This window comes from Saccopteryx bilineata, chromosome 4 (assembly GCF_036850765.1).
Source record: "Saccopteryx bilineata isolate mSacBil1 chromosome 4, mSacBil1_pri_phased_curated, whole genome shotgun sequence".
NCBI classification, from domain to species: domain Eukaryota; kingdom Metazoa; phylum Chordata; class Mammalia; order Chiroptera; family Emballonuridae; genus Saccopteryx; species Saccopteryx bilineata.
Genome location: NC_089493.1, coordinates 82197521 through 82209602, shown reverse-complemented (window position 1 = coordinate 82209602; position 12082 = coordinate 82197521).

Here is a 12082-nt window from a genome sequence, read left to right as displayed (position 1 = left end):
AACGATACAGTTCACAGGTGTTTTATAGAAATGTCTTCTGATATTGAGAAAAATGTATGCAGTAATAAGCTTCAGTATTCAATTTTTGCATTGCAAGTTTATGAGTCAACAGACATTACTGACACGGCGCAACTCCTAGCCTTCGTCTGTTTTATTAATGAAGATCAAATAGTAAATCAGTTTCTTTTTTTGCAAAGAATTAGGTGTCTACAAAAGGTGAAGATGCTTTTAACATTTTGAATAACTATCTTGATAAATGGGATTAACATGGAAGTCATGTGTAAGCATTTGTACAGATGGCGCCCCTTCCATAGTAGGCTGTGTTACGGGTCTTACATCTTTTGTAAAAAAACAAAATGAGAATGTTATCATAACTCACTGCTTTCTTCATAGGGAGGTCTTGAAGACAAAAACATTGGGAGAAAAATTAAGAGAAGTTTTATATCAAGTTGTTCAGACGGTAAACTTTATTAGAACAAGACCTGTCAAATCGCGTTTATTCAAAAAGCTTTGTATCGATATGGATTCACAACACAGACTGCTGCTTTTACACATTGAGATGAGGTGGTTGTCAAGGGGAAAAGTACTGACCCGTGTACACGAGCTACAAGAACTTCTTGCATTTTTTGAAGAGATGAAACAGTTACATTTTTGTAACCTCCTTCAGTGAGATGCAATTTTTGGGTTGCCAGGTTACAGTACTTGGCTGATATATTTCAGCAACTCGATATTTTGAATATTAGCATGCAAGGGAAAGAAAAAAATATTCTCACATTCACTGACAAAAATGAAAGCATTTCAGAGAAAACTACAGATTTGGAAAAGAAAAGCTGTTGAAGGTAATTTGGAAATGTTTCCATTGGTAAATAACACTTGCATAAATGAAACACTTTCAATAATAGATGAACATTTAATAAGTTTAGAAGAAAAATTGGGTTCTTATTTTCCATCATATAACCCTGAACAAATACGATTGGATTAGAAATCCATTCATGACAGACACTTCTCCCAGGAAGAGATACAAATGGCCAACAGATATATGAAAAGATGCTCAGCTTCATTAGTTATTAGAGAAATGCAAATCAAAACTACAATGAGATACCACCTCACCCCTGTTAGATTAGCTATTATCAACAAGACGGGTAATAGCAAATGTTGGAGAGGCTGTGGAGAAAAAGGAACCCTCATTCACTGTTGGTGGGACTGTAAAGTAGTACAACCATTATGGAGGAAAGTATGGTGGTTCCTCAAAAAACTGCAAATAGAACTACCTTATGACCCAGCAATCCCTCTACTGGGTATATACCCCAAAACCTCAGAAACATTGATACGTGAAGACACATGTAGCCCCATGTTCATTGCAGCACTGTTCACAGTGGCCAAGACATGGAAACAACCAAAAAGCCCTTCAATAGAAGACTGGATAAAGAAGATGTGGCACATATACACTATGGAATACTACTCAGCCATAAGAAATGATGACATCAGATCATTTACAGCAAAATGGTGGGATCTTGATAACATTATAAGGAGTGAAATAAGTAAATCAGAAAAAAACAAGAACTACATGATTCCATACATTGGTGGAACATAAAAATGAGACTAAGAGACATGGACAAGAGTGTGGTGGTTACCAAGGGTGGGGGGAGAGGGAGGACATGGGAGGGAGGGAGGGAGAGTTAGGGGGAGGGGGAGGGGCACAGAGAACTAGATAGAGGGTGACGGAGGACAATCTGACTTTGGGCAAGGGGTTTGCAACATAATTTGATGACAAAATAACCTAGACATGTTTTCTTTGAATATATGTACCCTGATTTATTAATGTCATCCCATTACCATTAATAAAAATTTATTAAAAAAAAAAAAAAAAAAAGAAATCCATTCATGGAAGCTTCAAGTGATTTGGGTTTACCATTAACAGAAGAACTGGCAGCTATATCCACTGATTGTGGATTGATGATTAAACATAAGGAATTGTCCCTTTAAGCCTTTTGGATTTCTATAAATGAACAATACATGGCAATATCTAAAAAATATTTGAACATTTTACTACAATTTTCAACATCCTATTTATGTGAATTAGGATTTTCTACCCTCAATACAATTAGGAGTAAAAAGAGAGGAATTCTTCAATGTATTGACGAGGAAATGAGGGTTTGTGTTTCAAATAGATGCCCAAACATTGAAGAAATCGCTAGGACACATCAGGCTCATGTTTCCCAAAAACACAAGAATGAAAAAACTTAACACATTTGCACCAGGACCTGCCAAATTTACTAAATCTTACTAAGAATATATCTATATATTAATATATAAAAAGATAACACTTTGTTCTTTTTTTATTTTTTAACATCTCTCTTTTACAAATTTTAAAAAGCATAACTCAAAAAATGTAACATAAAAATGTTTTTTAATGTCAGAATAAATTTAATTTTGTCATATTTATTTCATTTAATTACCATAAAAGCACGCTTGGGCTTTGTAATTTTTTTCTTTAAATTTTTTTTTTTTTTGGATTTTTCTGAAGCTGGAAACGGGGAGAGACAGTCAGACTCCCGCATGCGCCCGACTGGGATCCCCCCCCCCCTGCACACCCACCAGGGGCTACGCTCTGCCCACCAGGGGGCGATGCTCTGCCCCTCCAGGGCGTCGCTCTGCCGTGACCAGAGCCACTCTAGCGCCTGGGGCAGAGGCCAAGGAGCCCTCTCCAGCACCCGGGCCATCTTTGCTCCAATGGAGCCTTGGCTGCGGGAGGGGAAGAGAGAGACAGAGAAGAAGGGGGGGTGGAGAAGCAAATGGGCGCTTCTTCTATGTGCCCTGGCCGGGAATCAAACCCGGGACTTCCACACGCCAGGCCGACGCTCTACCGCTGAGCCAACCGGCCAGGGCTTTTTCTTTAATATTTGACTTAATTATTATAACATACTTCTCAGAAATTTGTATACAGTGTGCCTACAATTATTTGTAGGATTTTAAATGTGCCCCGACTTCAAAAAGTTTAAGAACCACTGCTTTAAGATTTATTCATGTTGATAATAAAGCTTATCCTGCTCATTCATTCATTCATTTATTCATTCATCCATTTATACTTTCATTCACAAAAATTGACTGTATGCTTATCAGGTTCAAAGCATTGTGCTCAGAAAAATATACAAAAAGGTACCTGGAGCATTGAAGAGCAGGATATTGGCCTGACCAGGAGGTTGCACAGTGGGTAGAGCATCGGACTAGGACACAGAGAATCCAGGTTTGAAACCCCAAGGTCTCCAGCTTGAGTGCAGGCTCATTCTGCTTGACAGCGGGCTCACCAGCTTAGTGCAGGGTTGCTGGCTTGAGTGATGGGGTCATAGACACAACCCCAGGTCGTTTGCTTGAGCCCAAAGGTCATTATTGGCTTGGCCTTGTACTGCTGGAGCCTCCCTCCCCTCAAGGCACATATGAGAAAGCAATCAATGAATAGCTAAGGTGCCGCAACAAAGGATTGATGCTTTTCATCTCTCTCCCTTACTGTCTGTCTGTCCCTGTCACTCTCTCTGTCTCTCTCTATTTCTGTCACACACATACACACACACACACACACACAGAGCAGGATATTGATACACATGCAAATTGAAAGTACCATGATTTGAGTTTCTAAGATTTGAAAGCTCAGGAAAAGTGATGTCTATGTTGCTGGCAAAACTGCCATTAAAAGTGATGTGTAAAACAACCCACAGTAAATTTCATCAGCCATAAAACCTCAATTCATTATGCACACCTCAGGAAAAAGTTAATTACTGGATGTGGTTAATTGCTTTTCTGGCTCTACAGTATTACCTTTACACAGAAGGCAAGAGAAGGCAAAAAGAAGTTGAAAGTACAATTCTTCCAAAATGCACTAGGGAATAATCAAAAATACAGGTGTTCCTCTCTGGGATCCTTGTGACTGGACACTTCTTGCCCAGATCCTAAAAGAGCTTAATGGAAGCAAAAATGGAAGCTGTGAATGATAACATTAAGTAGTCTTTCTTTTGCAGCCAAAGGTTCAAGCCTCTCTGAAAAGCCTTTCAAGACTCAGCTTAGACAACACCTCTTAAGAAAACCTTCCATGATCTCCCAACCCCTAGCCCTGCATACACAACCAGGCCAGTCCAGTCCCCTCTCAGCACTCAACCCTCACAGCTCAGTCCTCAGTACAGGCACTGTGTCTGTGGGTCCCACTTCTGCCAGGCCTGGTGGATATATGTCAGGTCTTTGCATATAATAAATGATCCTAATACGTAGGTTATAAAATTCTCACAGCATACATTTAAGGAAAAACATAAAAAGAAAACAGTTTATGTGTACATCTAAATAATCAAGACTATATTAAGGACAGTTTAGATTTGTAAACAGGAAACAATCTAGCATATAGTAGAAGGAAAACAATGACCTATCTCACAGGGTATATGTAACACGTCACGTCTTCCAAATTACTAAAAGAGAGGTAATTAGCCAAAAGGTAACTCAACTCTAACCACTAAAGATTTGGGATCCGTTTATAGTTATTAGTGGGGAGCAATTCAGAGCAGGATGTTGATACACACACACACACACACACACACACACACAGATGGCACCAGGACGTGAGGTACTGAAATCTTGGACCATTAAGCTTCAGTCATTGGAGCTCACTCTTCAAACTTTGCAAGATTAATACAGGTAGAGAATATATGCAAGGTTCAAATCAAATAAAATTTAGAGAAATTAATCTGAAACATTAATCGGTTTAAGTAATTATTTTACTTTGCAGTAATTAGGTATGAGTGGGAAGCTATTCATGTCGATTATTATAAGTTAGCATAGCTACATTATACTTTCCTTCCCTCGTTCTGGCTTCAAGTACTTCCAGTACCTCAGTGTTTCTGATCTGATGCATTTAGCGAGGCCTACCACACATACACGTAAGCACAGGCACCAAAAGACACAGCCATGTGCACCTGGCCTGGTCCTCTCTGTTACTGTTTGGGCAGTGCTCCCCATGCTCTCTCCCCTTTCAGCCTCCCTCTTATTCCCCTTCTCCAGGAAAGGACTCAAGTTAGATGAGCCTGAAATGTATAGAGTTTGGAGGGTCTCATTTAAGAAAGGTAATATAAAATTATAATATAGATCCAAAATTAAGCAAAAATGAATGTTTCTTTAAAATAAGAGAAGTCACAACAAATTTAAAAATACCGCAAACATCATAAAATCCTCCCCAAAAAGATATTTGTATTATACACGTAAAACTTTCCCCCAGTTTTATGGATACATCCTCTGGCTCCATACATTTTGTTCCTCCTCCATTACACATCTGCATCCAGTGTCAGAGACTACAGGGCACAATGTTATGATACAGCCTCTAACCCTACACCTTCACGTTAGGATGCCAGATAGCCAATAGAATTACTCATGGAAGGCATTCCAATGCCAGGGTGGCTAGTGATTGCTTCACTGTATTAGAAGTGACTGTGACACCATTCAGAAAACATGTCACAATCTGTCTCAGTAACTTTCCAATATGTGACAATCCTCACTTTTAGGAAATCTTCATTATTTCAAACACTGCTATGGCTCCATATCCTTTGTGAAAATAATGAAATCAACACCTTTATAATCTCAGTAAGAAAAATTAACTGACATTCTTCTCTTCTTCAAGCCAATTTGTACTTTTTTTAGCCCCTTCACCATCTGCGTGGCTCCTGAACAACACCAGGAGCTTCCTGAGGCCCTTCCGTTGTGGGCAGAACAACCGAACATCTGTCTGCACAGGAACTGGTCGGGGCTGGCCCAACAGATTATTCCACAGTTCCTAGAAACCTGGGAGGCCAGGTAGTCTCTAGTTCAGGGGTCAAGAACCTATGGCTTGCGAGCCAGATGTGGCTATTTTGATGGCTGCATCTGGCTCACAGACAAATCCTTAATAAAAAAAAAAACATTAAAAATATAAAACATTCTCATATATTACAATCCGTTTATTTCCTACTGCTCATGTTCATGGTTGCGAATGGCTGGAGCCAATCACAGCTGTCCTCCTGGACACACCAAATTTTTATTGGATAATGTGTAACGTACACAAGTTGTTGTGAGGTCAGGAAGTAAACTTCCCTCCTTTTAATCAAGTAGTCAGCTAGCTAATTGCAGAAACCCTTTTGACGAAGAAGATGGCTAAAAGAAAAAAAGATGAGGAGTATCATACTTTTCAGCACGAATGGACGGAGGAATTCGCCTTTGTGGAGAGAGTAGGTTCTTCAGTGTGTCTGATATGCAATGATAAAATTACATCGATGAAAAGGTTGAATAAAGACAAGATAATCAAATGAAGAAAAGACATGCCTCTGCCGGCAAGAACTGTTCACGATCGTACCATCATGATGACAAATCAAATTCAGGCAACACAAGTGAAGGACATAAATGCAGCACCATTCTTTTCTCTCGCTTTGGATGAGTAAACAGACGTAAGACATTTATCCCAGTTCAGCGTGATTGCAAGGTATGCTGTTGGTGACACACTATGTGAGGAAAGTCTTGCTGTTTTGCCTATGAAAGAGACAACAAAAGGGGAGGATTTATTCAAGTCTTTCACTGAGTTCACTAAAGAAAAAAATCTACCTATGGATAAACTTATTTTGGTGTGTACTGATAGTGCTCTGTTCATGGTGGGGGAAAACAGAGGATTCCCAGCGCTTCTTCATGAACATGAAAGAGACCCATCCTAAGTTTTCACTGCATCCTACATCAGGAGGTACTTTGTGCTCAGATGTGTGGCAAGCTTGGTGAGGAGATGTCGCTGGTCACTTCGGTGGTAAACTTTATTGTTGCCCGAGCTTTAAATGATTGCCAGTTTAAAACACTGCTGGATGAAGTTGGGGATAATTATCCTGGTCTGCTTTTGCGCAGCAATGTGCGTTTGTTGTCAAGAGGGAAGGAGCTCAGCTGTTTCGTGGCTTGTCTGAGTGAAATCCAGACTTTTCTTGAAATGAAAAACTCAAGCATCCTGAGTTAGCTAACACTGAGTGGCTTCTGAAGTTCTACTATCTCGTGGACATGACTGAACATCTGAACCAGCTCAATGTGAAAATGCAAGGCACTGGAAATAGTCTTATCCCTTCAACAAGCAGTGTTTGCATTTGAAAACAAGCTGGAACTCTTCATTGCCCACATTGAAACAGGTCATTTACCACACTTTGAAAAACCGAGAGATTAAAGATGCATGCACAGCAAGTGACCCTGCTCAACATCTTGATCTCCAGCAGCTAGTGGGCTTCACATCTAATCTCTTGCAGTCATTCAAAGTGCACTTTGGAGAATTTCATGAGTGCACTCATCTTAAGTTCACCACCTATCCACACGAGGGTGCAGTGGACAGTGCCAACCTGAGTTACATCCCCAGTGTCTCCATTAGAGATTTTGAGCTACAAGCTGCTGAACTGAAGGCCTCAGACATGTGGATGAATAAGTTCAAGTCACTGAATGAAGATTTGGAAAGACTTGCACGACAGCAAGCAGAGTTGTCAAGCAAACACAAGTGGGGAGAAATAAAAAAACTTAACCTGCGGACCAGCTGATTGTCAAAACTTGGAACACTCTTCCTGTCACATACCACACTCTACAGCATGTGAGTATTGCTGTACTGACAATGTTTGGCTCCATGTATGCATGTGAGCAGTCTTTCTCACATCTAAAGAATGTTAAGACTAACCTACGATCACATTTAACGGATGGAAGTCTCAATGCATGCATGAAGCTTAACCTCACCATGTATCAGCCAGACTACAAAGCCATCAGTAAAACCATGCAGCACCAGAAGTCACATTAATGGTAAGAAGTACTTTATTCATCATTGGTTAGCAACAGCATAACAACAAGAATTCAGAGACTTATTGTACTTTAAAAGTGTTGGTCTTACATAAAATACACACATTTACTTGTATTTAGTGTTAAACATATTGTATGGCTCTCACAGAATTACATTTTAAAATACGTGGCGTTCATGGCTCTCTCAGCCAAAAAGGTTCCCGACCCCTGCTCTAGTTCCATAGAACCGGCTTAAGAATCAAAGTGCTTATTGCATCCTAGGCTGGGTAAACCTGAAGGAAGAGAGCACTGTTCTTTATGTCCTTACTCTCTCCCCTTCCTTGATAATTTCCCCTCCTCCACTTCTGGGCCCAGGTTGAGCTCTCAGCATCTCCTTTCTCCATCTGCTTGCCCCCATACCCTCCAGTTCCTGGCATGTCAATTTCCCAGCTCTTTCCTGCTGGATCAGCTCATCACAAAGACTCTTTTCTTTATGAGGCTGCTGGACAATATCTCAAGGTTCCCCAAAAGAAGGCTACAAAGACACAGGAAACTCAGAAGAAATGTTCACTCTCACCAGTCAGCCGTGAATAGTGTTTGGGACTAGGGTAACCTGCTGGCCAAAGGACAGAGAGAAGAGAGAGTGCTTCAACTTTCCTAGAAAGCACAATAATATAAATGAAGAGTCTTTAAACATTTTCATTTTATGACCTATTTTATTTCTCTTATCCTAAAGAGATCAGAGGAGATTCAAACAAAGTGTGAATGAAAAGGCAATTCTAACAGAGGTAAGGGGGCTGCAGGAGTTCTGATGTTTGTGGCTGTAAGTAACAGAAAACAAATTGGCTTAAATAATAAGCACATAAGAAAAAAAATCTGAAGATTCAAGGGCCTTTAGGGTTAATTAACATAGAGCTTCTGTCTCTCTGCTCTTCCTTCTCCGACATTGGTCATATGCTAGGTGTGGCTCCCCTAGCAGCCAACACCACCAAGCAGCAATTAAAGCAGCAATTATCAGCATTCTTGTTCATGTCCAAAGGAAGATGGAGAAAGGACGATTTCACAGGGCTCTTTCTTAAAAGTAAGAAAGGACTTTTCCCAGATGCTTTCAGCAAACCTCTCATTGGCCAGAATTGGGTCACATGTTAATTAAAATTCATCACTAGCTGGAAAGCAAGGGATGGTGGTAGAGAAGGTAGTTACCTTTAAACCAATTGTCCCACCCCTTCCTACTGAGGTCAATTCCCCAAGTGTACCGCTTCAATTCTGTAGGGAGGGGGCAATGTTTGGGGACGAATCGCCTCATCCACCCCAAAAATCTGTTGGCAATTTCCCTCTAGCTCTGACCATGAAGATAGCTGAACTAAAACAACTTTGAACCATGATCTAGGGAAAATAGTCAGAGGGAATGAATTTATGACCTCATCATTTTAGAGATGCTGTGATTTGAGTCTATTCTAAAATACAGTGACTTTTGGTTGCTCCTCATTTCTAAGAAATTATCCACTGCTGAACATTTCCAACATGTTAAAATCCCTACATACAATCACAGCCCAACTTGATGTTTTATGCTAGACCAATTTTTTTTCTCAATTATCTTGCTCTCCTTAATCGCATGCAATTTTTTAAGGATTTTATTTATTGGCCCTGGCCAGTGGCTTGAGCATCAGCCAGGTGTATGGACATCCTGGGTTCGATTCCTGGTCAGGGCACAAAGGAGAAGTGACCATCTGCTTCTCCCCATTTCCCTTTCCCCACTTCTCTCCCTCTTTCTCTCCTGCAGCCAGTGGCTCGATTGGTTGGAGCATGGCCCCGGGTGCTGAGGATAGCTCTGCTGGAGCTTATCAGCCTAAGGTGCTAAAAATAGCTTGGTAATTGAGCATCAGCCCCAGACCAGGGTGCCAGGTGGATCCTGGTGGGGGCACATGCAGGAAGGAGTCTGTCTCACTATCTCCCCTCATCTCACCTTTAAAAAGATTTATTGATTTTACAGAGAGGAGGGGAGAGCGAGAGATATCAACTCATAGTTGCTTCACTTGAGTTATTCATTGCTTGCTTGTTGTATGTGACTTGACCCGGCGGCAAGTCCAAGGTTTCAAACTGGCGACATCAGCGTTCCAGTCAACTCTCTTTCCACTGCACCACCATAGGCCAGGCTTACATGCAATTTTTAAACTAGCTGTCACTGCCTGTCCCTTCCTTCTATTTACTGGCAATGTTCTTAGGTCAATCCATATCCAATTAGGGGAACAAGGAAAAAGGAAATCCTACAGTGAAATGCCATATGCCTTACAATTTTATTTTAAATAAGTAATCCTCAAAGATGGCAGTTTGGCAAGGAGAGCACTGGACCCTCTCCATGGAAGGCCAATCACCTGGGTCCATGTCAGATTATTGGCCTGAAATCCCAGCACTTTTATGTTAAGAATACACACACACACACACACACACACACACACGACACCAATATCTTCACCAACAAAGGTGTAGGTTTTCTTCCTCTTTCTTCCATTCCTGCTTCTCACAAAGATTTTCTCAGAAAGGGAAGGGGGAGGCCTGGGCACCTGCGGGCTCAGCACATTGTCTCTCAATCCTTAGGTTTCTAGGAAATCTTTTCAGCACACACTGACCAGCAGCAATGCAGATGAGTTCCTAGCAGTTGCCCAAACACCCCCTCCACTATGATCCTTCTTTTCCACCAGAACAACTGGCATACTGTGGCTTGGGGAAGGCCTTTGTGTTTGAGATAACTCCTGTAGTTGTCAGCTTTCTCTGACAAGAAAGCTCTTTCCTGCCGCTGCCGCAATATAGGTCACCTTCCTATTTGTAAAGCATATAGGTTGTTATTTTTTTCTCCTTGTTTTGTTGAAAGAAGTTCTAAAAAAAAAAAAAAAGAAAGAAAGAAATCCAGTGGAATTCCTACAATCACTTAGTCATGAAAGGGATAGTCCAGTGAGCTTCTACCCCATCCACAGGGTCTAAGCTAAAGGGGATGATCTTTTTACAAAAGGAGAAATGTACTCTGTTTTTGTGGACCTCGGATAACCTGCATATGACATTAGCAAGTGTTCCGAAGGCGTAGGGGGACATAAGCTGGCCATTCCTCAGAAAACTGTTCCTCCATACCTAATATCATGATAAATTAGTAGCAAGTGGCAAAAAAAATATCACCTTTCAAGGAGCACACAGCATGCTAGGGAAGGAGGAGGAAGGGGAAGGACATGCATGGCTGCTGACTCTGGAATCGTCAGATCTGTTTGGGTGAGTCATTAACTATGAGTTCTACAACAGGAATCTGATCTGACTAATCATCTGACAGAGGCTTTTATTTCTGTCTTTCAACGTGCAAAATCTCTCCGACTGTCAGGTTTAGTTATTACTTAAGCAACAAACAAACATTTGTCTTAGGAACATTCTTGTCATCTTCTAGAAGTACTTGATGTATATTAAGTAACTGGAAAACTAACTCCGTAATACACACACACACACACTTTGTCACACAACACTCCCACACAAGAAAAGTGAAATTGCTGTTTGATGAATGTAAAGTCGTGGGTGTTTCCAGCAATCAGGAGTCCTGCCAGGTGTGAGTGCTGAGAAGAAAGGTGAACCCCAGGGCTTTCCCAGCCTGTGGCTGAGATCCTTGTTTTATGAAGCTACTACCTGTGCCCTGTGTCTCAGGGCCATGGGACCACGCAGGGGGAGTGTGGCTGCTGGACCTCTCAGTCCAAAGAGATGAATGGAATTCCAGGCAGCTAGAGTCATGCTGGCTTGGGACAGTGGCTTGGAAACCAAACTTCCAATGACAGAGCTTTAAGTGGCAGCACTCATGGCAATTGGTGCACCCACAGAAATGTAACCCACACCTCTGTTTTAGGAGCTAAAAAATGAAAATCCGTTTAACGAGGGGGGGGAATAAAATAATGGGCAAAGTAATTTATTACTCTATGAGTCTGTTCTGTAAATAGTTTAAGACCCTGGAGCCAGATAGTTCTGCAAATCCTCCAACCAGGAGTCACGTTAAGAAGCACGGGTGGGCACAAAAACTGTTTTTCAAGACACAATTTCAATTCTGGCTTGAGGGAACTGGGTAGGAATAAGTTTCCTTAACTTTCCTGACTAGAAAGTTGTCCCTGCAGGTCCGCTTGATCAGAATACGCATACCGCCCCCATGCGGCAAGCCGTGGAGGCGCAGTAGCAATCAGGAGAAGCGACTTGCGCGAGGACGTGGGCGGCAGGCCCTGCGGAAAGTGTGCCCCGACGGGCAGCGAGAGCGCGAGCTCCGCGC